The sequence below is a fragment of the Patagioenas fasciata genome, chromosome 2, assembly GCF_037038585.1.
Source record: "Patagioenas fasciata isolate bPatFas1 chromosome 2, bPatFas1.hap1, whole genome shotgun sequence".
NCBI classification, from domain to species: domain Eukaryota; kingdom Metazoa; phylum Chordata; class Aves; order Columbiformes; family Columbidae; genus Patagioenas; species Patagioenas fasciata.
In genome coordinates this window covers 91,504,160-91,527,552 of record NC_092521.1, presented here as the reverse complement: position 1 = coordinate 91,527,552, position 23,393 = coordinate 91,504,160, and the positions used below count along the sequence as shown (strand labels likewise).

Below are 23,393 nucleotides of genomic sequence, written 5' to 3'. Positions count from 1 at the left end.
TTTGCCTGCTAACAAAAATGTACAAAATTGCAAAAATTACTTTTTTCTTTACACATAACATTTTTGGAGTAGAAAACACAAGAAACTACATGCCATTAAAACTGTCACTGTGATAGGTAATTACCTGAGTATCATAACCGATAGACTCTTCGCTGTCATCAAAAGAAATAGAAGACAAAATTAAACCTACCATCTAGCCATAATTTAGTGTTTCATGATTAAATTTATTCAGCCCTTTTTCACACTTGATTGATATACTTTGATTTCACAATTAAAGAAAATTCAATTATTTGAAATGCTAAGCCATTTTCTCCACAGGAGTAAACTGATGTTGTCACCCTGTTCAGTCTGGTAGACAATTTGTGCAATGGATTTCCTGATCCACCTGCATCCTTCTAGCCCTGGAATAAAACTGCAGCCTTACAGAGAAGCAATTATGCACATGTTTTCGTGTATGTGAAGGCACTTCATGAATGCCTTCAGCTCTCAAACAATGGTTCAGTCCCTCAGTTTTAAGCCAGTTGAGCTCCTGTTCCATTTTAATCATGATCCTCTCCTCTGTCTAAGACGAAACCAGGACACGGATGACCCCGTTCCCAAACAAACCAAACTCTTCTGAAATCAGGACTGTCTTCTGGTCAAGTATGTTATTTGCATTTCATTAAACTAATAGGTATTTTGGTTCCCATTAAGTTCTCCACAGTTTTTAAGGTGCTGTATTGTGCTTGTAATGCCAATGGTCCATTTTAGCTTGCCGATTTGGCCAGCAGTGTCAAGGCTGTCCCACACCTGGTGCCACAGGTTTGAAACACTACAGAAATGTTGTCTTTAGCCATAAAAGTTCCAGATCACGCTCTCTGTAATAATGTATGGATCTAACTGATCAAAAACACTGACTGTAGAGAAAAATCCTCAGATTGTTGGACACACCAAATGCAAAAACTATACAGAACTGAAGATAAACTGGGTAGTGATGGAGAACACAAGGAAGATGGAGGCTGGAGCATGAGCTGTGGAGCCTTGCTGGAGGGGTCCAATAGCTACCTTCCAGTACCTACAAGGAGGTTATGGAAAAGACAGAGTCAGCCTCTTTACAGAAGTGGACAGCAGGAGGGTGAGTGACAACAGTAAATCAAGATTAAGTGAGGTTCAGATCAGATATTTGGAAAGACACTTTCACCATGAGGACAGCCAAGCAGTGGAGCAGACTGCCCATTGAAGCTGTGTGGTCTCCATCCTTGGAGGTTTCCATGAGCAGACTGGATAAAACCCTGAGCAACCCCGCTGGAAGACAACATTGACCGTGGCTTTTAGCAGAATGTTGGATGACAGAACCAAAATCAGGAATAGATTTGTAGCTTCAGGGCATGGGAAAGGCTGGAAAATGAGGTAGGCAAGGGCACGAGCACATGCCTCCTGTAGCAATATACCTTGTGGAAACAGGGATTTTATCTAGGTTTGAAGGAGTACAAAGAGAGGCAACCTGCATAAACAGTTTGAATAGTTTAAACAACTTATTTTAAAGGCAATACTAAGCAATGAAATTCTAAGCACTAAGAAACAATCTAAATTTCTTTAGAATGTTTTTAGGTACAAAACTAATGAAGTTATAGAAATATATCGGTGTTCAACGATAATCACTTTAAAGAGCCCACGATTTAATATAAAAATGTAATACAAAAGTTTACTATACAATTTAAAGTTATCATATTTAAGCCTGGTTTTTTGCTGTGTAAGTTCTACCTGGAAAGGCTGTTTTCTCTGCATAATTTCTTAAGAATCGTACAAAAAAAATCTCCTTCAGCCATGTTTTCTCTGAAGTCCATGACTGGCTAATTTGTACTCAAACAACAGTGTCCATATCAAAAACATACCCACCAAATTTTCCAGGCACAGAGGTGGCTTTTTGGTTTTCTGTGCAACAGTGCTACACTGGAAGTTATTAATAAGCATCGTGATACACAGACTGCAGTTAAGGTGATAGCATCATAAACAGATCTATTTCAGATTAAAAGCATCAAGCAGTAGAACTCTTATCTGTGAAGTGGTGGTTAATACAGTAAGAGGATACTGCCTAAAGTGAGGCACAAAGTGAAGTCAAGCCATAGACTAAGGGGCTTCCTTAGTTTGGTTCTAGTGAGATGAAGTGGTTGCAGCTCTTTGAATCCTGCATAAGAAAAAAAAATCAGAAAAACAGTAGCTTCTGAGAAACCATAGTGAACATGGAGTTGACAGACCACATGGACGCCAGTCAGGGGAACACGGCTCCCACTGGGAAGACAGATCCAGAAAGAAAAGCAAAGAAACTGCTTCTCTTTGTCCCTACTGCTTTCGCAGAAACAGACTGCCACAGGAAGAAAGGTCTGGCACAGATCCTGGAGCATCTTTCTAGCAGAAGTCACTCAGCTAGGTCCCCAAAGTACTCCTCTTCTAGTCCAAAAAGAGGCAATACAAAAAAAAGTGACACAGTTCTAAAAAGTTTATCTTATAAATTCTGACAGCTGTAGGTTAACTCAGTGCTTGAAGAAGCCTGTAAGGTCTTCCTGGAACTCACTTTTCTCCAGTGCCAGTACCAATATCCCCAGTTCCTCAGAATAATAGGATATGAATCATTAATAATTTAATTGAGAAAAAGGAATTTTGTTAGATAAATCAGAACAAAAAAAAACCCACCGGTTCACTCATTATATTATGTTCAAGAAAAGCACATGCCCATTTGGATGTTTAGAAGAAAACTGCAATGGAAATTGAGCCTTTAAAAAAACCCAAATATGGATTTCCAGTCATGTTTAAAATACAATCTATGCCATTTCATCTTTTTTTCATAGGTGCTACTGCATCACTGAGCAACAGAAGTGCAACGGGGAGTTAAGTGGCAAGGAGGAAAAGGGGACAGCGTAGGGACAACTTCTTACTGTTACGACAGCTATTGATCTTGAGAACACAGGCATGACAGCTGTGTACAGTATTTTTTGGGCTATGCAGTTCATCCATCATTTACTCCTCAATCTAATCTCCAAACATACTGCCATTACCCAATTCCCATCAAGTTGTGCTAAATGACTCTTTCCGCAGAAGCTTGCAGGGCATGACCTGCTCCTCCTCTTCCAGCACCGCAGACGTGCCTCTGTCTCTTTGCAGCCCTGACATCTTTCTACATCCATCCTTAGCATCCTTTCAAACCAAATTCTTTCTATCTCCTTTGGAATTAGAGACAGGCAGACAACAGGGTAGTGGGAAGGATGTTAATTGCAAATCAGCTGTGCTGCAGGTCTTCCCTACCTCACTTTTATCAATACCTTCTCGCCCCTTGCTTTCCTGGCTGCACTAGTCTGTATCTTGACTGAATTCACAAAAATGCCTGGAACCATTACTGGTGTGACAGACAAACAGCAACCATGTTCTTGGCTTGAAAAAGCAATTTCAAGTCTCTGTGTCCCAGGCGTTTCTGAATTAAAGGAGAAAAAAGTAGATTGAAACACTCCCTTTAGAGCACCAGATTTTAATGCTATCAGGTTTCAGGAGATCTGTTTGTTGTTTTTAAAAATAAAGCAACTGATTGCAAATATGGGGATACAGGGGAAAAAGGGCAACAGCCTGCGGCAAAAATGCCCAGATTTCAAAAGCTGGAAAAAAATATCTCAAGTTACTGAATGACACCATACAAGAACACATGAACAGCTGTTTTGGGCCAGACCAAAGGTCTATACATCCCTGTCCTGTCTGCAACAAAAAATATCCCCCCACCCCACCCCCATCTCAAAACAAATTCAGACACAGTCTTGATAAGTGAATATCTTAAGTTAAAAACCAACCCAATGTGCATGTGTATTAGCAGAAGTCTCTAATACTCTCCTGGGCTCCAACCTGTTTTCAACACTAAGCGTTCCTGAGATGCATGTTGCTTCTACATATTGTGTCTCAGTATATTCCTTTGCACTTACTCATCCAATCTCCCCACGTGAACTTTTGGCATCTATGTCACCCTCCTACAATGAGTTACAGCAGGGCTTGGATCTCATCCTGCTTGCTGCAAAGCTGGTTCCTTGTTTCATTTGAAACATGCTGCCCTCTGTACTAGAAGATGGCATGAAGCCATCTTTCTCTACCCATCCTCTCCAATCCACCCACAGTTTTCTAGATCTTGATGATATTCATCCACCAAACAATCTCTACCAGAAATGGTTTTCTTGATCATTTCTGTGCTCCAATTACCCTTGTCAATTTTCCCTGAACATCTTGCATATCCTTGTTGAAATGGAACTCCTAGACTGTGCACAGCATTCATCCTCCACATGAAAAGGAGTCTGAAAGCCCACAGGGTCATCTCCCTTCCCACATGCCACTCAAGGACTGCTGAGGTGGCAGTAGCATGGTGGAGCCCCAGATTCCCAATCTTGCCACTGGGTATAAGCTTTCCAAAGATGAGAGTGGAAATAACACAAGGCTTATGGCACATTCATGTCAAGAGCAGCACAGAGTAAACAATTCCTTTGACAGGTGTCAAGGTGGCCCAGCAGGGATCTGTTCCAGGTACGCATCAGTCTCTCACTGACTATGCATCCAGATCTGTCTATAGATAAGAAATCAAGTTTATTTATTTCAAATGAGAATCCAATTATAGCACCAAATTATTCTGAGGGGGTAACAACAAAGATGCTGCTTTCGGTCCAATATGGATTTATTTCAAAGCAATTTCCAACATGCTGCTAAGCGGCAGAAGTTGTAGACTGGCACAACACAAGGCGGGCTGCCAACGCTGAGCTCTGCTGCAGCTGAGCAGGCAGAAGTTCAACATAAACAAAAATGACTGAAAATGAAAACTGGGGGGCAGAGGGAGGGAAAGGGTCTAGACAGACAAACAGTAGAATGCCAACACTGAGGAATAAAACCCTAAAAAACACAAAAATATTCTCAGCAAGGAGGGAGTATAACCCCTGTTGAAAACACAGCACAAAGAAGCATCCCAAAATGGGCTTGTTCCGGCACTGTTAGGAACTGTGAGAGCCAGCAGAAGATTCTAGATTCAGCTGCAGCTCACATGGGCTACTTCACAGGATTAGAAAGTGGCCACATATTTTCAGAAGGCAGGAGCTCAACCATCAGTGTGGCTGAAACAGAGGCCCTCTAGAAAACAGGAGCTGAATTAATAGCATACTGTCTGATTCTTATTAAAAGAACAGCTTTTAGCTGACAGAGCTAATTGCTTAAAAATTGGATCTATTTAGTCACCTTTGCGACTTTGGCCTCTCAGGTGTCTCTGTCCCTCATTGGGAAAGGCCACAGAGCTGTAATTTCAGAGAGACTTCGGAATTATGAACTTACGTGATCCACACCCATAAAGCAGTAAACGAAACTGGAACAGGTCAGGCTTTGCAGACAATTTACTGTGTTTATTTACTTTGAAAACAGCTGCTCTGTGGATACTGCAGTCAAAGCTAACGGAACGAATGTTTGCTGGAGACTGGTCCTTGATCGGTTCTGTAGCCACAGCCCAGTGAGCAGCGCTGGAGAATCCACTACTGGAAAAGATGGACAGACAGACTCCTCAGGCTAACACTGGGGCCAAGGGCTGATCTGAGGTGGTCACAACGAATCAAGCTCTCTTCAGTACTCCCAGACCAGTAGAATAACTGCTTTGGTAACTTAAGGGCATTTTTATACTGAGCTGTTACCATTAGTTGCTCTTCTGTGGCGTTAAAACATTGTGCCTCCACAAAAGTTCAATAGAATTTCAGGGAATGGGCACCTGTAAAGGCAACACTGCAACTGAAGAGCCAGGCTGAGCTTGGGGAGCACTGCAATGAAAGGTTTTAGGTTGCCTTAAGGAGGTGGTAGGAATTTCTCTTTAAAAGTGTCAGGTAAATATATTTTATTATGGCTTTGCTACCAGTTACATATATGATTTAGACAGTGCTTCTCAGCATGTTGCCCACAGACCAGTGAAATGACCAGAGGACAAAAACATGTGCTCGTTTCTTTGTACACAGAAACAAAGCATGAAAAGAAAAAAAATATCCACAACTGAGTACTCAAAGTACAGTCCAAACTTTTTGCTGACAATAAATGAGAACAAAACAAAAAACACTTGAGGCAACACTACCCAAGATGAATGGTGGCTTTATCTTCCCATGTCTTAATCCTAATATCTAGTCCAGCCTTTGGTTAAGTGTATGCAAGATGTGTACACAGTAAGAAAGATAGGGTGAATAACCAGATTACAAAATTTACTGCTGAGAAAACAGGTAGAAATAAATTCTAGCAACATAATAGTTTATTGCAGGAAACCCCATCACGTCATCCTCCAAAAGATCAAGAAATTTGCACAGCACAAACATGGTAAACAAAAGCTAGAATCTTCCCAAAGGACCAAGAAAAACAAAACACTTAAAATATTATAATGCCAGCATAAAAGTCAATGTCATGTGCTCACCTTGGATACAAGCTCACTCTGATCTCCACATCTAAAAAATATATGGAGGTAATAAAGGGTCCTGGAGTCAGGCAGTGCAAACTACTAGTCAAAGAAAGACAACTGAATTAGGAATGACTGACAAGATCGGGCCTGCATATCTGAAAGATAACATCAGGACTGGATTTTTAAATTTTTAAATTTTTAAATTGCCTTCCTAATATGAAGTAAAACAGAATTGATACTTTGTTTTAAAAGCAACAGATGGATAACCTGTGGAACTCATTGCTGCAAAACACTAGCAATGCCAAGAATCAAGAGTATTAAACCGCAACTGGATACACATACAAGTCATCCCTGCAGTTCCGCTATAACAGACAGAGACTGGGGAGACATTCTGTAATGGAGATACCATTTCCTAACAGTTTAGGGAAGGATTTTGTACCTTGCCTTCTGTAGTATCCTAGACCTGCTACTGCTGGCTGCAAGACACCCAGCTAGAGGGATATTCCTGAGACTGCTCCAGCACTCCCTGTGTTTCCAGGGCTGTTCTGCTTTCAGAACTGTTCGGAGGCAATAGGTACTGGATTTTACATCTGAAAGGATGTGCATATCATTTGAGGTATGTTTGGGCTGTATTCAAGCGGCCTTGATTAGAAAAGTCAAACTTCTGCAGTTAAGATAAACTTTTTGCAATCTCATGGCCCCTTCCTAATGCTTAAGCAAACTAGTCCTCACTCTTTAGACTTTTGAAAGTTTATTTTCCATTCCGTCATCACGTCTTTTAATTTCATGTAAAAGTTATCAATCTTGTTATTTTTTTGAGGACCAGGAACAGACTGTAATAAGAACAAAATAAAGAACAGTACATCTTGATCACACCTTTGTGACACCACTTCGGCAAACTCATGGAGTCTATTCCAAAGCAAATATATTCTTTTTTAAGACAGGCTCTCCTAAAGGTAAGTAAGATTCTTTATAAAGAGGGTATCCTTTCATAATGGAAATACTGATAGCCCTGTCAGCACCTCTAAATGCCTGTCAATGGCAAACAATAAACTAAACAGCATGATGAAGGAATGTTTTTCCCAGCCAGAAAAAGCAGGCATGATTGCAATACGAAGTCGAAGTTCAGCTTGGCAAAGTCTAAGTCAGCAACGGGTAGTTACCTCCTCCCTTCCTTCCCAGCTGCATGCTTGCAAGAGTGGACACTGTCATATCTAGGAAAAAAAACCAACAACTTAGTTACAGCCTTAGTTGCTCTTTCATGTTCTATATGTGGTTGGTCTGGTGCTACAATATGAGAAAATTTGATAATAACCCTGTATTTTTATTTGTCCTTGATAAAGTTGGGGATGATTAATTTTTCAGAGGCAAGCAGTTTTCACAACACATAAAAACATGGTTAAGCATAGTGCAAGTGTATTGCTACAACATCTAGCTGCCATCTCTAGTTCAAAAATACCAGAAAACTGGAAGGACTTCTGAATGCAACTGTAATGCAAATCTCACTAACTACCACTTTACACTACTGAGCAAATATCAGCATGTCCCTCCTGAATAACATGAATATTTCTAAGAGCAGTCATCGTATTTCTTAATGGAGAACTGAATTCTCTGGCAATAAAGTCCAGTTTCCCAGAAGAGAAATGACTCTGTGCTCTCTGTAGACAGATTGGGTTTTAATAAGCAAGAGAAACATAAAGGGCCTGATCCTAACTGCCCTTTACTCAATGGGATGGTTTCTACTGACTTCAGTGGGCTTTGGATGGAGCTCTGAGATCCTGATTGTGTATTTCCACACTCCCAGCTTCACTGAAAACAGCAGGGAGTTTCAGCGTCTCTCAAAGAAGAACGGTTCTTCAACAACTAATACTACCATTTTCTCCAACACAGAAAATGCCCCATTATAAGTAGGAAAAAATAAAATTGATTGCTGAGGATTTCAGATTGCATTTTCAAAAAAAATAACCCATTGGGATGACACTCAGTGGGCTCATCTTGTGCCAGCCCTGATTGTGAAGACAGTGCATTTAAGTGCTCCAAATGAATTATAATCTTTTCCACTCTCACAGGTGCATACTTTATTTTCAAGTCTACTTATTTTAGTAACCATATTTTCCAGCACCAGAATGACCGGTTCATATGGACCTGGTGGAACGTGTTCACAGAATCACAGAATGTCAGGGATTGAAAGGATGTCAAAAGATCATCTAGTCCAATCTCCCTGCTGGAGCAGGAACATCTAGATAAGGTTACACAGTGTTGGAACAAACTAATGCAGTGGGAGAGTAACCATAGATGACACATTACATGAGACTTTTAAATTTACAATCTATAATATGCACTTTAAAAGACACAGCTTTTCCTTGACTCTATGGTATTTTTCTTTCTCCTGTTGTGCTGTGCAAGCCATTACTTCAGTGTACGCCCGACCTACTCATCAAGTAAGTTCCCTAATGATCTTAATAAATTAGGTGTAAGCTTTGAGTTAAGGACACCATTCTTCAATTAAAACCAATAGTCATGACTGCAGCATCCCTCTATGGTGCTGCTGCACTCTGTTGGCAGTACACTATGCAAACACAGCTGTGGTCAACAAACAAGTGCTCTTCAAAACTGTGTCACAGCATTTCCTCCATTTGATAGTCTGACCAGTGACAGATTTAGCTGTTGTCCATCAAACTTGCAACAGCTTTGGCTACTTGGTTATCACAGAATATGTGCATATATATTATTTTCCTGTGGATGCTTCTTTTTATTCTTAATCCCAATGAAAATGACAAGCAAACAGCAGATATTCTCCATAATGGGATTATAGAATAAGTCCAATTAGTTTGAATTTACAAGCCACAGCAGATCTATTTTATCAGTAGGATTCCTGGCAAAAAATAATGAATAAATAAAAGAATCAGAGAGTCAGAGACTAACACGTTAACTTCAATACGCTATAGTCTCCAGCCCCAGCAACTTCCAGGTTTCTGCAGCATTGTCAGACTGCAATCCATAGCAGAATTCCTGATTTAAGGACCAAGATTAATCTCCTCTGAGCTAGAGCACATTCCTGGTGTGTAGCACGCCATCTCACAACACTGCTCACCCACGGCAAGTTGCTCCACTGAAGAGAGGAATGAAGCACAGAACAGGGAACACCCGGGTGGGCAGCAGCTCTGCGGGGATGGAGGTTGCACCTGAACACATTCTGAAGTTTAGTTATCTAGCAAAAATAATGTGCATGAATTGTGGTTGCAGTCATTTGTCACATGCACATTTTTTTTTAAACTCTCAGCCAAGATTTCAAAAACACATAGGTGTCTGGTGAATTCTTCTTTGGTTTCTTTTTCAGAAGTATTAAACAGCAAATTCTGAGAATCACAGACCTTTAAAGCTGCTTAATTAAGTTATCCAGAAAAGCCATCAGTCATGTTTGAAGATATTGGTCTTTTTTAGTTACAGTACTTTCTCCCAGTTTATTTTTCTGTTTTTTTGTTTTCCACTTCTGTTTTCCTTCAGCTTTCATTCTTGTCTTGCCCAATGGTTCAAGTAGAACTCAATAGTGGCAGAAATACTGCCTCTAAGGCAAGAAATTTCACCCTGTGAACACACTGCCATACTCAGAAACAACATTGCAAGTTGAAAGGCAGTGAAGAACCACTCTGAATCCCTGAATCATCCCGAGGCTTCAGCTACCTTGTGTTACTGGATAGGATCATTTGGGTTTTTTTACTTTAAAAAAATAAATACCATTAGTAATAGGAGAACCTCTTTATTTTAACGTTGTTGCAATCAACCATCTTACTCCCCATGCTGCTACAAGGATTGCAAATGAGGAAAGCAACAGAAAGAAAATAGATCTTGAAATTGGATGTAAAAAGAAAAAAAAGGGGGGGGGGCAAGAAATATTAATTTATATTAACTATTAGATAATGCTATTAATTGAATAATTAATTACTAATTCTGTTAATTAAAAAATAACTTTCAAGCAGGTACTGAATCCATGTTATGCATAGATTTTCCATTCTGTATTTGCCCAGGTTGATAGGTCTCGCCCTCTAGTACCTCGAAATGTTCTTTTCTCCAGAGAGACAATACATTGTATATGGAGGAATTGACCTCATGTGATAGAGGGAAGACTACAGAGATAATAAGCCTGGGTTCCAAGCAGATTTCAAATCCAGCTGGCACAATTATAGACTAGTGAAGCATGTCAATTTACTTGTACCAAAGCAGCTTAGAAACTTATCCCTAAAATATTCTCCTATGAGCTGAAAGTGGATTTACTTCAAAGTCAACACAAGGAACTGGGTTAGTAACCAGGAGAGCAGATCTTGAATTTGTAATGTTAAACATCTACCACTTTAGAATTGCAAAAACACACATTCAGCTTGGTGGCCCATAATGGCTATTATGATGATCTACTAGGTTAATATTCAGTTTCACAAGTGGTATATAACTGTAATTCCTATTTAGGAAATGGACTGTAAAAGCCCAAAAGGACCCACTGAAGTTTACTGAGGAAACTACTGTATAAAAAGGGAAGTTTGAGATCCTATAGATATTCTATGTATTTAAACATATAGGAAATAGATATTGCCATACTAAGGTCTAAGAAGATAGCATTTAATCTAGGATCTTGCTGATAGAATTATCTAGTAACAGATGTTTCAGAGCTGTATAAAATACAACAGTGATTTTATAAATACTGCAGGTCCATAATTCATACTGGGATTTCGACATGATCCCAGGCAGATGTCACTCATGTTTTGAGGCACAAGAAACTACAACCTTTGCGATTTTTGTGTAAGCATCAAGGTTTATCTGCCTGAAAGATAACCAGTGCTGCAGACTTATTACACACCATGCTGCAGATTTGGGCTTTTTGAATGTTTCCTCTTGTGCTAATACAATGGAGAAAGATGGTCCTACTGGTTTCTTTCATCACCTTCATTTTTTTTAAACACTTCTGTATTCTCTTCCCTTTTTTCAAATGACATTATATTGTGTTCAATGACCTTTCTTCTCCTCACATCAGAGTATCATCTTCCTCCAAAAGCTGTGTATTAAAATACTCACATATCTTCACTCTTAAAACACTTTGAACAGAAGAACTAACATTATGATCAAAAATAGCTAATAAAGCACAAAGGATGTGAAGGTTGATTTCCCAGTGCCCCACTAAATTGTGGGCATTTTGGGTTTTTTTGGATACCCTATGAATGACAGCAAGGGTGTGGTTTTGATAGGCTGGGAGTTCTCAGAGCACCCAGTGATTTCAGTGGGAGTTGCTACCGCTCAAAAACTTTAAAAATAAGGACTTGTTTTACAAAGCCAAACCCAGGAATATCTGCATTAGCATACACTAACAAAAATGTCTGCCTAAGTGACACAATGCACAGTTCAACACTTGACTTTGCGTAATTGAGCCTAGCTACTTACTTCAAGAAAAACTTGAATCCACTGCACCATCCTAGTTCATTTTCACTTGCTCATTACACATCACATCTAACAAACACAACTGAAGGTAATGTTCTGACCTAAACTGTTGAATTTCCATTGTAGCTTGTCAGACATGTCAATTAATACTTCAGCCTCTTCTGTTTCACTGGTCCACAGAATGGGGGAGGCAATATCGCAGCTGAGAACCAAGAGGCCTTCATATATAAAGGTATTAAGAACTCCCACAAAAACTACATTAAATCAGTCTTCATCTGCCTCCTTTCTGATGTTCATTCACAAAGTATGAACACAAACTATTTAAATATTACAAATACGAACAGTCATTTATTAACCTACTATACATCTGGCCCACACATGTACTAATAGGCATGGAGATACTAAACCTAAATATTTTCTTCATCCTCAGAATAATTTTTAAAAGGCACCCTTCCCTTGCATTTCTAGTGTGATGCCTGATAAATTATAGATCAGTTGCATGGTGTTAGTGTTAATATTTATGTTACCAGACAGTGTTTGATAGAAGCAGGACAGAAACCTAAATTCCAGAGGAATTTGGAACCACAGCATTCACCACCCAGATGTATGTTTTGCAGCTCAGGTTCATCTCTAGAGTATACAGATTTTATGGGGTGCACAGTCCCATGAATTTCTGTTCAATCTACCCAGAGACACAACCCTGGCTGTACATACAGACGGGGGGACGAGATGCTGGAGAGCAGCTCTGCAGAGAAGGATCTGAGGGTTCTGGTCAACAGCAAGTTGAACACGAGCCAACAGTGTCCCTGGCAGCCAAGAGGCCACCCGTGTCCTGGGTGCATCCAGCACAGCATTGCCAGCTGGGTGAGGGAGGTGATTGTCCCGCTCTGCTCTGCACTGGTGCAGCCTCACCTGGAGCACTGTGTACAGTTCTGGGTGCCACAGGATAAAAAGGATATAAAGCTACTGGAGAGTGTCCAGAAGAGGCTATGAAGCTGGTAAAGGGTTTGGAGGGGAAGCTGTAGGAGGAGCAGCTAAAGTCACTTGGTTTGTTCAGCCTGGAGCAGACTGAGGGGACACCTTATGGGGCTACAGCTTCCTCACAAGGAGGAGGAGGGGCAGGCGCCGAACTCTTCTGTTTAGTGACCAATGACAGAACCCGAGGGAATGTCAGGAAGCTGTGCCAGGGGAGGTTTAGGTTGGACATGAGGAAAAGGTTCTTCCCCCAGAGGGTGGTGGAGCACTGGAACAGGCTCCCCAGGGAGGTGTCACGGCCCCAAGCCTGACAGTGTTCAAGAAGAGACTGGACAATGCCCTAGACACATGGTGTGAACTGTGGGGTTGGCCTGTGCAGGGACAGGAGTTGGACTCCATGATCCTTGTGGGTCACTTCCAACTCAGGATATTCTATGATTCTGTGAATCATTTAAAGTTAACTGGCAGGTTAAAATAAAATATCCATCAAGCACAAAACAAACAATGAAAGATACTGTGATGTGTTTCCGGAATGCTGACATTTGTTTGTTCTGAAATTAAAGAAAATCTTGTTTCTGCAGCCTAAATGTTGACATTTTCCAGCACAGAGATAAATAACTTTTGAGTTGCTTAATGCTTTGTCTCAGCTTGAAGAAATCCTTCCAAGCTATAGGGTTTTTCCCCTACGAAAATGTGTTCTGAAACCATAAAATAAAAAGAGCAGGATTAATTATTTAGTGCTAAATCCATCTCTCTTCCGTGCAGCAACACTAGGAGGTGAAAAGGGGTCTATAAAGACTTTTTCCTCTCCCATCTTCGCAGCTTTACAGGATGTAGGTTTGGTTCAATCTAGCCTAAGAATTGGGAGCCTATTCACCGTTATCACCAGCCTCAACACAGTCCTGTGAAGGTCTTGCCAAGAGATGAGCGCAAAGATGTGCAGACACTGCACACATGGAATTGTCTACACACAAGAGGACAGCAATGTCCTTCATCATCCTAAGAAATGCTTGGTATGGCTCTGTCATTCATGTGGCTGCTTTCTGTGGCTCAAAAGATTCTTGTTAGAGGTAAGCAAATGACACCATTTCTATCTTCCCATGCAGACATCCATTCAGGAACACAAGAGAATTTGAGAGAAACTCAGGATCAGCTACAGATATGGTGCTTCTTAACACTTTCTAGGACACTACAGAAAACAAACATACCATACTTTCACACTACAGTTCATTTAAAAGCTGATTAACAAGGAGTCGCACAAAAGTTATGCAAAAGATGTGTCTATTGTTTGACCCAGCCAAAACACATTTCCCTCCCTCACCCATATTCTCTTGCAGGGATTCTCAGCCTGCAGCATGGGTGTTCATCACTGGTGGCTTTGACGGGACTGGTTCACCTTGACTCCCTAGCCTGCTGGGGGTAGGATGGTCAACTACGGTGTTACTGAAGGAGAATGGATAGGGCAGGGATAGAGACCAGGAAAAGAGGGGAGGGCTACTGCATCCCACCCTCATACAGAGAGCAGAGTGATGAGTGTCCCAGGCAGAGACAACCATTTCCATGTGAAGTGGAAAGAGACGTACAGGGCACCAGGTGAAAGAAGGACTCTTTGTGTCTTACATGTAGTGAATGCTTCCCCCATCCTAGCTGCTGAGTAGAGCACTTTCAAAAGGCACTGCAAGATTACACTGATTTCAAGCTCTTCAGAGAACTCTGTATTTAATATCTAACAAATGCGATTATAAAAGTTTTCACTATCTCTGACATACTCAGAGCCATTGCGATGCTTCTCAAACTCTAATATGCTTAACAATCACATATCTACAAAAAAACAGTTTTGCACAGACGCAGTCTCAACCTCTGGTTGAGACAGCGATTCACTAGGATTTCTCTGAATTCAGATGCAGTCACAAGCCCATTGCTATCCCCTGTGCCTCCTGTGGCAGCTGACTCTTTTAGCCATTTTTCAACGGCCCACTGCTTGTCAATAAATCACTGTGCTAATTCCTGTGATGCCTCCTGTGAAGTGCTCTGGGAATTGTGGCAAAGATTTCTGGGCTGCCTCTGAGAACTGGTTGTGAACGGCTGACTCCAGGTTGACATGATGAAGAAAGGTTAAGCTCTTCAGCCGAGAAGCCTCTTAGAAAGATTCATTGTGACTCCAGCTATCCCTTCTCTATACAGCAAGGCTACCCCTACGTCTGCCTGAATACATAAGAGAGTTGACATTTGTCTTCTGTGTGGCTCATGTACTTAAGTTTTCCCCTCTTCTCATTACCCATGAAGGGTGATTACATTTCCTACAGAATATCACTGGTGATACATCATGTTTCAGAGCTGTGTTCCCCCTCCCCCTCTAATGGGAACCTGTGGTTACTTCATCTTCTTCCTTTCTTGAATACCAATCTTCCCACAAGCCTCCATGTTAGCCACCAGCCTCCCACCAAAGAAGAATAATGGGACTCCTACTGAAGCTCATTAACAGTAAATTATTTTCAGTTCGTGAAGACGATTTTCTTGGTGAAGTCTCTGAAGAGCCAGGGATGGTACAGCAGAACACTGTCTGCCCCACAATTGATTTGAATACAGTGGTTTGAACGAAACCTCAGACTTCAATAGTGAGCTGTTAAGAATAGCTATTTGTATGGTGCCTGTCTGAACACAGAGGAGAGGTGGCAAGGTAGAGTCTGTCTTTCCTGATCAGCTGATTTTTTTAAATTATTTTTCTCCCCCCACCAGATGGTTTCAAGTAGACACTGGCATCACAGGTCTGAACTGGCAGTCACAAGCCACACAAAAAGCTAAGTCACCAAACTCTCACTTTATTGTATAAAGCAAGGAATCTTTTTTTTTTTTTTTTTTTTTTTTTAACAGAGTCAAGGCATTTACTACTGTTTTTCAAGTTCATCTTTCTGGCAGATGAAGCAAGAAGTGCCCAGCATAAGCAGACACCAAACAGTTCAAGGGCATACTTCTATAGGATACACTTCTCTGGCCCTCTCAGAGTTCTTTAAGACATTCACAGATTTGAGGAGCCAAGGGAATTAGGTATCTGAATCCATACTGGACTTCAAAAACTCTAGACCAAGCATTTAAAAACTTTTGAAGAGGATGCTTAACAAAAATATGCAGACAGATTCCAAGTCTACACATGTATGCATAATATAGCACTGAAAAGGTCTACTTCCACATCAAACAATACTTTCTCACTTGTGCTATAAAAGTGCATGCTCTTTTTTGCTATTTCTGACTTCACCCAGTAGGTACTATAAAGAAGCAGGAATAGAGCTGCTTGAAATGCAGAGTTTCTAAAATAACTGAAAAAGTCTTTCTTGAACAAAAATATGTGCATGTTTACTCAACTAATTGTCTACACTCATTTCAATCTGGAATGTTTCTGCTGAGGAGGAAAAGGAGGAATTAAAAGCTTTTCAGTTCAATTTCCTCAAAAATAAAAGCTGGCAGACAGTTGCCCTGTGCTCTGTGCAAGCCCCTGCTACTACACAGGGTATCTGGGAAAGCTAAACTCTGGCAGTCTCAGTCCTGGTGGGAGAGAGCAGCGCATCAAGATTGCTAGAAAGCGAGAAGTGCAAGACACCCTGGAGCCATGCAGCAATCTGCATGGCAGTGTTACCTTGTAGCTACAGGCATGGAGCCCAAATTCAGGCCCTTTTAAACCTCTAAGCAGCTGAAATGAAAACCTCACTGTCTCAGTCCTCAGGTGGCAGACTGTCCAGGGTCTGGCAGCACATGACCAGAACCCACATGTCTTCATAAAGCATCTCCCTCTGGGCAGCCCACTCTACACTCCAAATGAATTTAGTCAGAAAGTCTCTGACTGCCTGTAAGCAGCGGCTGCTGTGAGAACAGAGCTTCTATTTCTACACATCTGTTTTTCAAAGGAGAAAAGGCAGGAAAGAGGAAGAAGCTGAAGAGTAGTTGAGGCCACTTGGATTGTGAATCAGGGTTTTCTGGGGCACAAGAGAACGCCTGACACACACAAACATCCCCCAAAAATGAAATGCACTCAAAAGCACACAACCTCCATTAGAGGTATGTTTTCTAAACTGAAGCCCAAAAGGCAAAAGAAACAACAGAAGAGGTTCTTGTTCATAAGAGAAAACAGGTGGCACCACTCTTTGTTGAGACGAGAGGAAAAAGGGAAGAGGGATGGGGGTACTACTGCTGTGTTTTAACCAGCCACCACGCAGTCACGCTCTACTGCGGCAACTGAAGAAGGGCTCAGAACTCAACCAGTACCCACTGACAGAGCCTCCCACAAACAGGTAACCTATTGCAAAAAATATTAGTCTTACACTTATTTGACCAAATGAGAGGCAAAAAAAATACAGAGCTGGAAAACGCAGTTCATTCATAGGAAACTGATCGTCTGCCAGCTACTGTCAAAAGCAGCTTCTGGGTTGTTTTATCTGCAGAGAAGCTGCTGCTGGGACTTTGGCAGTTCACAGTTAAAGGTAATCTCAAAGAATCCCTCAGCAAATTGTAAAGTGCTCAGGCTGGAGAACAACAAGGTGTTCAGGGACTGAACTGATTGTTTTAATTTGCGTAATGCTAGCAGCAAGAAGCCTTTCAGAATTATTCTGCTTAATTCACCTGTTCCAGAAGTAAGATAAAACTAAGCCAGTTTCAGTAAATAACCAGACCTAGAAATATTTTATTTGATCTCCATCTCAATAAGAAAAAGTGCAACAGATCTGGCAACAAAAAGGAAAAGTATGTTACTACATTTTTTTCTCTATATGCTAACAAGAAGCTGAGGGTGTGCATTGACACAACACTGCAATCAATAGGATCTGACTCTTCACTGTCAGATCTGTTCCTTTTACAATTTGAAAATAAGGGACACGGGTCATCTGAGTACTCCCAGAGCCTCTAAAAATGGTGTCACAGTGCACCTACTTTCCTCCTTCACAGCAGCCAATACATTTCCTCTCTATTTAAGAGGCAGCTATCACTTGAGGAGCATGCAAGTAATTCACTCAAAGGCAAGAATAAATCCTTTCTTACACATTCCCCACTTATATTTTTAACAGCATAGCCGTCAAAATGCAGCAAATCAATTCCCCCCCTCCACCCTTACTGTCTCCACACTGCCTTTTCAGGGTATTTTTGGTTGTTCTGATTAAAAATTTACCTCTTAAGTATCACTGAGGACACAGTGCATTTCTTGATTACAGTTCTGTATACTTTTTTCAGCCTACCTATGTATCTTCCTTACGAAGGAGGATGTGGAGGCATATCCTTCTTTCCCTTCTCTTTCTAACAGAATTTTAGTATCAAACTTCAAAAAATGAGGTCCCAGACTAGTAGGAAAACAACTTGTCTGCAAAACACAGAAAACAACTTTTTCAGAGAGAGGATGTGAGGCCATCACACCTGACAGGATTATGCAAGGTACCTAGGAGAAGAGACACGGCATGCTAAGCTTAAAAAAAAAAAACATTTGCAGGGCTCACCCAAAGCAAAGATAAGCAGCCTCAGGACTTCTGGATTCTCTTTATGGTGCTGCATTGTAGGGGACAGGTACTCACACTTTTCTCTCTGGCCTTCCTCTTCACTGAGGACAACTTGGGTCAAAAAGGTATTCTGCCACTTCTAGCATGTGTTCTGCCATGTGTGAATAGCCAGTATTTCTTCTATTTGGAAAGGAATGCTTTCATTACCGTTCCTGGAATCCCATGCATGTGCAGTTGCAATACTTACCTGAATACCTCAGAAATGCAAAGCACTGGTTTTACTGGTCTTTGATTTGCTTATTTGTAGTGGGCAGAGACCTTTTTACCTTTTGACTGCCATTCAACCAGCCTTTCTTTTTCCCTATGAAAACTGTTTCCTTTCTGAAACTGGAGTGGTTTTCACCACTGAGGAGGAGATTACTTTATGATTTAACTCCTGAAAATCTTTAATATTGATTAGACAGCTAAGTTGAGTAGTAGAAGGCCTGAACTTAAAAGATATGAAGGCTACAATGTTCACTGCAAAAAGGAAAAAAACACCCTGACTTTCTTTTCTACTTTCAGTATCAATATAGCCCAAATTATTCCTTGTTTTTGCAAATGTTTGTTCACTAGAATGTTCCAAAGCTAAAAATGTCAGCCACAAATCCTCACTCATCATGTATTTGCACAATAATTCTTAAAGGTCCTTAAAGATCTCAAAGGATTTGAAATAAATAATCCAGTCAGGTAGCAGAAACAGTGTCACTGCTTTCCAGTGGCTGGTTGCATGGCTCACGCAGCATGTGACAGCTCAAGGCAGGTCATTGTGAACTAGTTTTACAGACCATGCACAGAAAATATGTGTTCCACAAACCAAATGTACGAAAATCTATATATTTGCAGCTAATGCATCAAGCAAAGAGATCTTAAATCCACAAGATGGGCTGTGAAAAACATTTCACGCACTGCAAAGGGATGTTTCTTCTCTATTCTGCTTGCCTTACAGATGCCCTGCTCTTGTTCCTGCCATAACTGCAGAAGTTTCACAGAATCACAGAATGTTAGGGATTGGAAGGGACCTCAAAAGATCATCCAGTCCAATCCCCCTGCCAGAGTAGGAACACTTAGATGAGGTTACACAGGAAGGTGTTCAGGCGGGTTTTGAATGTCTCCAGAGATGGAGACTCCACAGCCTCACTGGGCAGCCCGTTCCAGTGTTCTGTCACCCTCACTGAGAAGAACTTTCTTCTCAAATTTAAGTGGAACCTCTTGTGTTCCAGTTTGAACCCATTACCCCTTGTCCTACCGCTGGTTGTCACCGAGAAGAGCCTGGCTCCATCCTCGTGACACTCACCCTTTATCTATTTGTAAACATTAATGAGGTCACCCCTCAGTCTCCTCTTCTCCAAGCTAAAGAGACCCAGCTCCCTCAGCCTTTCCTCATAAGGGAGATGCTCCACTCCCTTAATCATCTTTGTTGCCCTGCGCTGGACTCTCTCCAGCAGTTCCCTGTCCTTCTGGAACTGAGGGGCCCAGAACTGGACACAATACTCCAGATGGGGTCTCACCAGGGCAGAGTAGAGGCGAAGGAGAACCTCTCTCAACCTACTAACCATCCCCCTTCTAATACAGCCCAGTATCCCACTGGCCTTCCTGGCCACAAGGGCACAGTGCTGGCTCATGGTCATCCTGGTGTTCACCAGGAGCCCCAGGTCCCTTTCCCCCATGCTGCTCTCTAATCAGTCATTCCCCAATTTATAATGGAAGCTGGGGTTGTTCCTACCCAGATGCAAGACTCTACACTTTCCCTTGTTATATTTCATTAAATTTTTCCCCGCCCAACTCTCCAGCCTGTCCAGGTCTCACTGGATGGCAGCACAGCCTTCTGGCGTGTCAGCCACTCCTCCCAGCTTGGTGTCATCAGCAAACTTGCTGATAGTACACCCTCTTCCCTCGTTCAAATTGCTGATGAATATATTGTGATGAATAGACTGGTCCCAGTACTGACCCTTGAGGCACTCCACTAGGTACAGGCCTCCAACTTGACTCCATCCCATTGACCACGACTCTCTGGCTTCTTCCCTTCAGCCAGTTTGCAGTCCACCTGACTACCCGATCATCCAGACCACGCTCTCTCAGTTTGGCTGTAAGGATGCTGTGGGAGACTGTGTCAAATGCCTTACTGAAGTCAAGGTAGACCACATCTACCGCCCTGCCATCACCCATCCAACTTGTTATGTCCTCATAAAAGTCAATGAGGTTGGTCAAGCATGACTTCCCCTTGGTGAAGCCATGTTGACTGCTCCTAAATGACCCTCTTATCCCTGATATGCCTTGAGATGGCACCAAGGATAAGTTGTTCCATCAGCTTCCCAGGGATGGAGGTGAGGCTGACCGGTCTATAGCTACCTGGGTCCTCCTTCTTGCCCTTTTTGAAGACTGGAGTGACATTTGCTTTCCTCCAGTCCTCAGGCACCTCTCCCATTTCCCAAGACTTGGCAAAGACGATGGAGAGCAGTCCAGCAATGACCTCAGCCAGCTCCCTCAGCACCCGCAGGTGCATCCCATCCAAACCCATGGATTTATGGATGTCCAGATTGCCTAACTGCTCCCTAACCCAGTTCTCATCAACCAAGACAAACTCCTCCATTGTCCTGACTTCCTGTGGGGCCTCAGGGGTATGGGGCTTCTCAGGACAGCCTCCAGCAGAGTAGACAGAGACAAAGAAGGCATTCAATAACTCTGCCTTCTCTGTATCTTCTGTCACCAGGGCACCCACCTCGTTCATCAGTGGGCCTACATTGCCTCTGGTGTTAGTTTTATCTGCTATGTATTTCAAGAAGCTCTTCCTGTTGTCTTTGACCCCTCTCGCCAGGTTTAATTCTAAGGAGGCCTTAGCTTTCCTAGTTGCCTCCCTACACCAGCTTTATATTCTCCCCAAGTGGCCAACCTGTCCTTCCATGATCTGTAAACTCTCCTCTTCCACTTGAGCATACCCAGCAGTTCCCTGTTTGACCATGCAGGTCTCCTGGCTCCCTTCCTTGACTTCCTATGTGCTGGGATGCTCTGATCTTGTGCCCTGTAGAAGCAGTCCCTGAACACTAACCAACTATCTTGGGCCCCTTTACCTTCAACTACCCTTGCCCATGGGTTTCCCCTAGCAATTGTTTGAAAAGGCCAAAGTTTGCCTTCCTGAAATCCAGAGTTGCAATTCTGCTCGCTACTCTGTTCCTGACGCACAAGATCCTGAACTCCACCATTTCATGGTTGCTGCAACCAAGGTAGCCCTCAATCTTTACTGCTTCAACCAGACCCCCCTTGTTAGTGAGGATGAGGTCCAGCAATGCACCTCTCCTAGTCGACTCCTCCACCCTTTGCATCAGAAAGTTATCGTCAAGGTACTGGAGGAACCTCCTAGACTGCGGCTCAGTTTCCTTGGCATTTCAGTAAAGCCACGACTTATTCTTCCTATCTGCCGATTCATTCTTTATATGCTCAATAACAGGTGTGTTACAGCCACGTTTTGTGTTATTCGTCTTGAAGTTCCACCCTGACTGTGTTACAGGACAAGTCTGATGCAACGTTTAGATTCCAAGAACATCCTAAAAATCAGGTGACATTGGGCCTTACCTTCTCATCCACATTTGTTTGTACAAGTCTGTGATAGCATTTTACGCTATGGGTGATGGGAAGGTATCAACAGCTGAGAGGATTATCCTCTGACCTGTTCAGTCTTATGTGCTATTTGCTCCCTCCCTGAGATGCAGGTTCTGCAAGAGACATTTCTCACAAGGCCGATGCTTTTTTCTTGTTCAAGGATGCCCTGTTCCCAGATTTCCCAGTCTGACTGAGGATCTAAAGCCCCTGAGCAGCTGCTTGGGGTCCCACGTGCTGTTTGGTAGCTGTGATCCACAGACTGTCTCCTCTGACGTGATCCCTTGTGCAGACACACATCTGTAATGTGGAGGGGTATGTGGGGATAGCAGACACTTGAAAAATCCATGTTCTCATTTTAGTTTGACACTTTTGACTCAAAAAGGAGCATTTGGGGCAGGTGGACGTCTCTGAAATTGCTGGAATGAAAGCAAAGTGAGGAAGTTCTTCTGGATCAGAGGATTCTTGCTGAGCATCCCTACAGGTAACCTGGCTTCCAGAATCACTTTACACAAAAGCCACCTACCTTGACTTAGTTTCTAAGACTCAGTTTTCTGCTTGGAACAGAGCACATGGATTTCTCTGCTTTGTGAGGTCTACCTGTTGCACTTGTGAACACGAATTTAGAGGAACAACAAAATTCAAGAGAGCTAACTAACTACTGATAATACATTATTTTCTAGTAAGGAATGCTTACCTTTCCACCTCAAAGCAACATGCACCTGCAGTGTGAAATAACTTTCTGCTTGAAACATTTTACAATTAATCTAGCCCCACTAGGCTGGCATCCATTACAAGCAGTTTCAGCTGTAAGGAAAATATAATTTTTGCAGACTAAACTGAACCAAAAAGTTTATTTTCTGGAAAGCCTTCTTCACACATCACACATTACTCAGTTTACCTCAGTGCTGTGTCTTGTTTAATTAAGTGTACTTAAGATGCATTTAGTCTGGAACAGTTCTTGATTACCCGAGCACAGTAACTTGGCATTCTCCTGAATTCGGGCTTTTCAGCAATTAGACTCCTTCCTGCTGTATCTTGCAGTTTCCTATGCTTTCCTGGAAGATGTCTCAACATTATTACCTTGCAAAGCAGATAATCAAGATTTCCATTTTTTCCAGACATCTCTTCTTTGTTTAAACAATTGCTTGTGTCATGCTTTTTTTTTCTTCACCCCTTTTCCCTGCACAGGAATACATTTTCACTGCTAATACACACCGTAATTGCAATGTACTGGAGCGTGGTTATCAGTCTAAAGCCCAGTGGAACCTTGAAAGGTTTCTGAACCACGGAAAAGTCTGTAAGGTAACTACACAGTATGACACAGACAGCTTCTATAAAGGATCTTAATTGAAAGACCTCTTTCTGTGTTTTAAATTAGGTTTACCAGTATAGCATTTCTGTTTGCAATCTTTATAGTCCTATAACTAAGAAAGGTAGTTTAAGAAGGAAAATAAGAC

General features: G+C 41.9%; 1 protein-coding gene across 5 annotated transcripts in view; it reads right to left on the bottom strand.

Moving 5' to 3' along the window:
* The window catches only part of FARS2 (phenylalanyl-tRNA synthetase 2, mitochondrial), a 262,657-nt gene that overhangs the window by 58,512 nt on the left and 180,752 nt on the right, over positions 1 to 23,393 (bottom strand). The gene's annotated exons all lie outside the window — the stretch shown is intronic.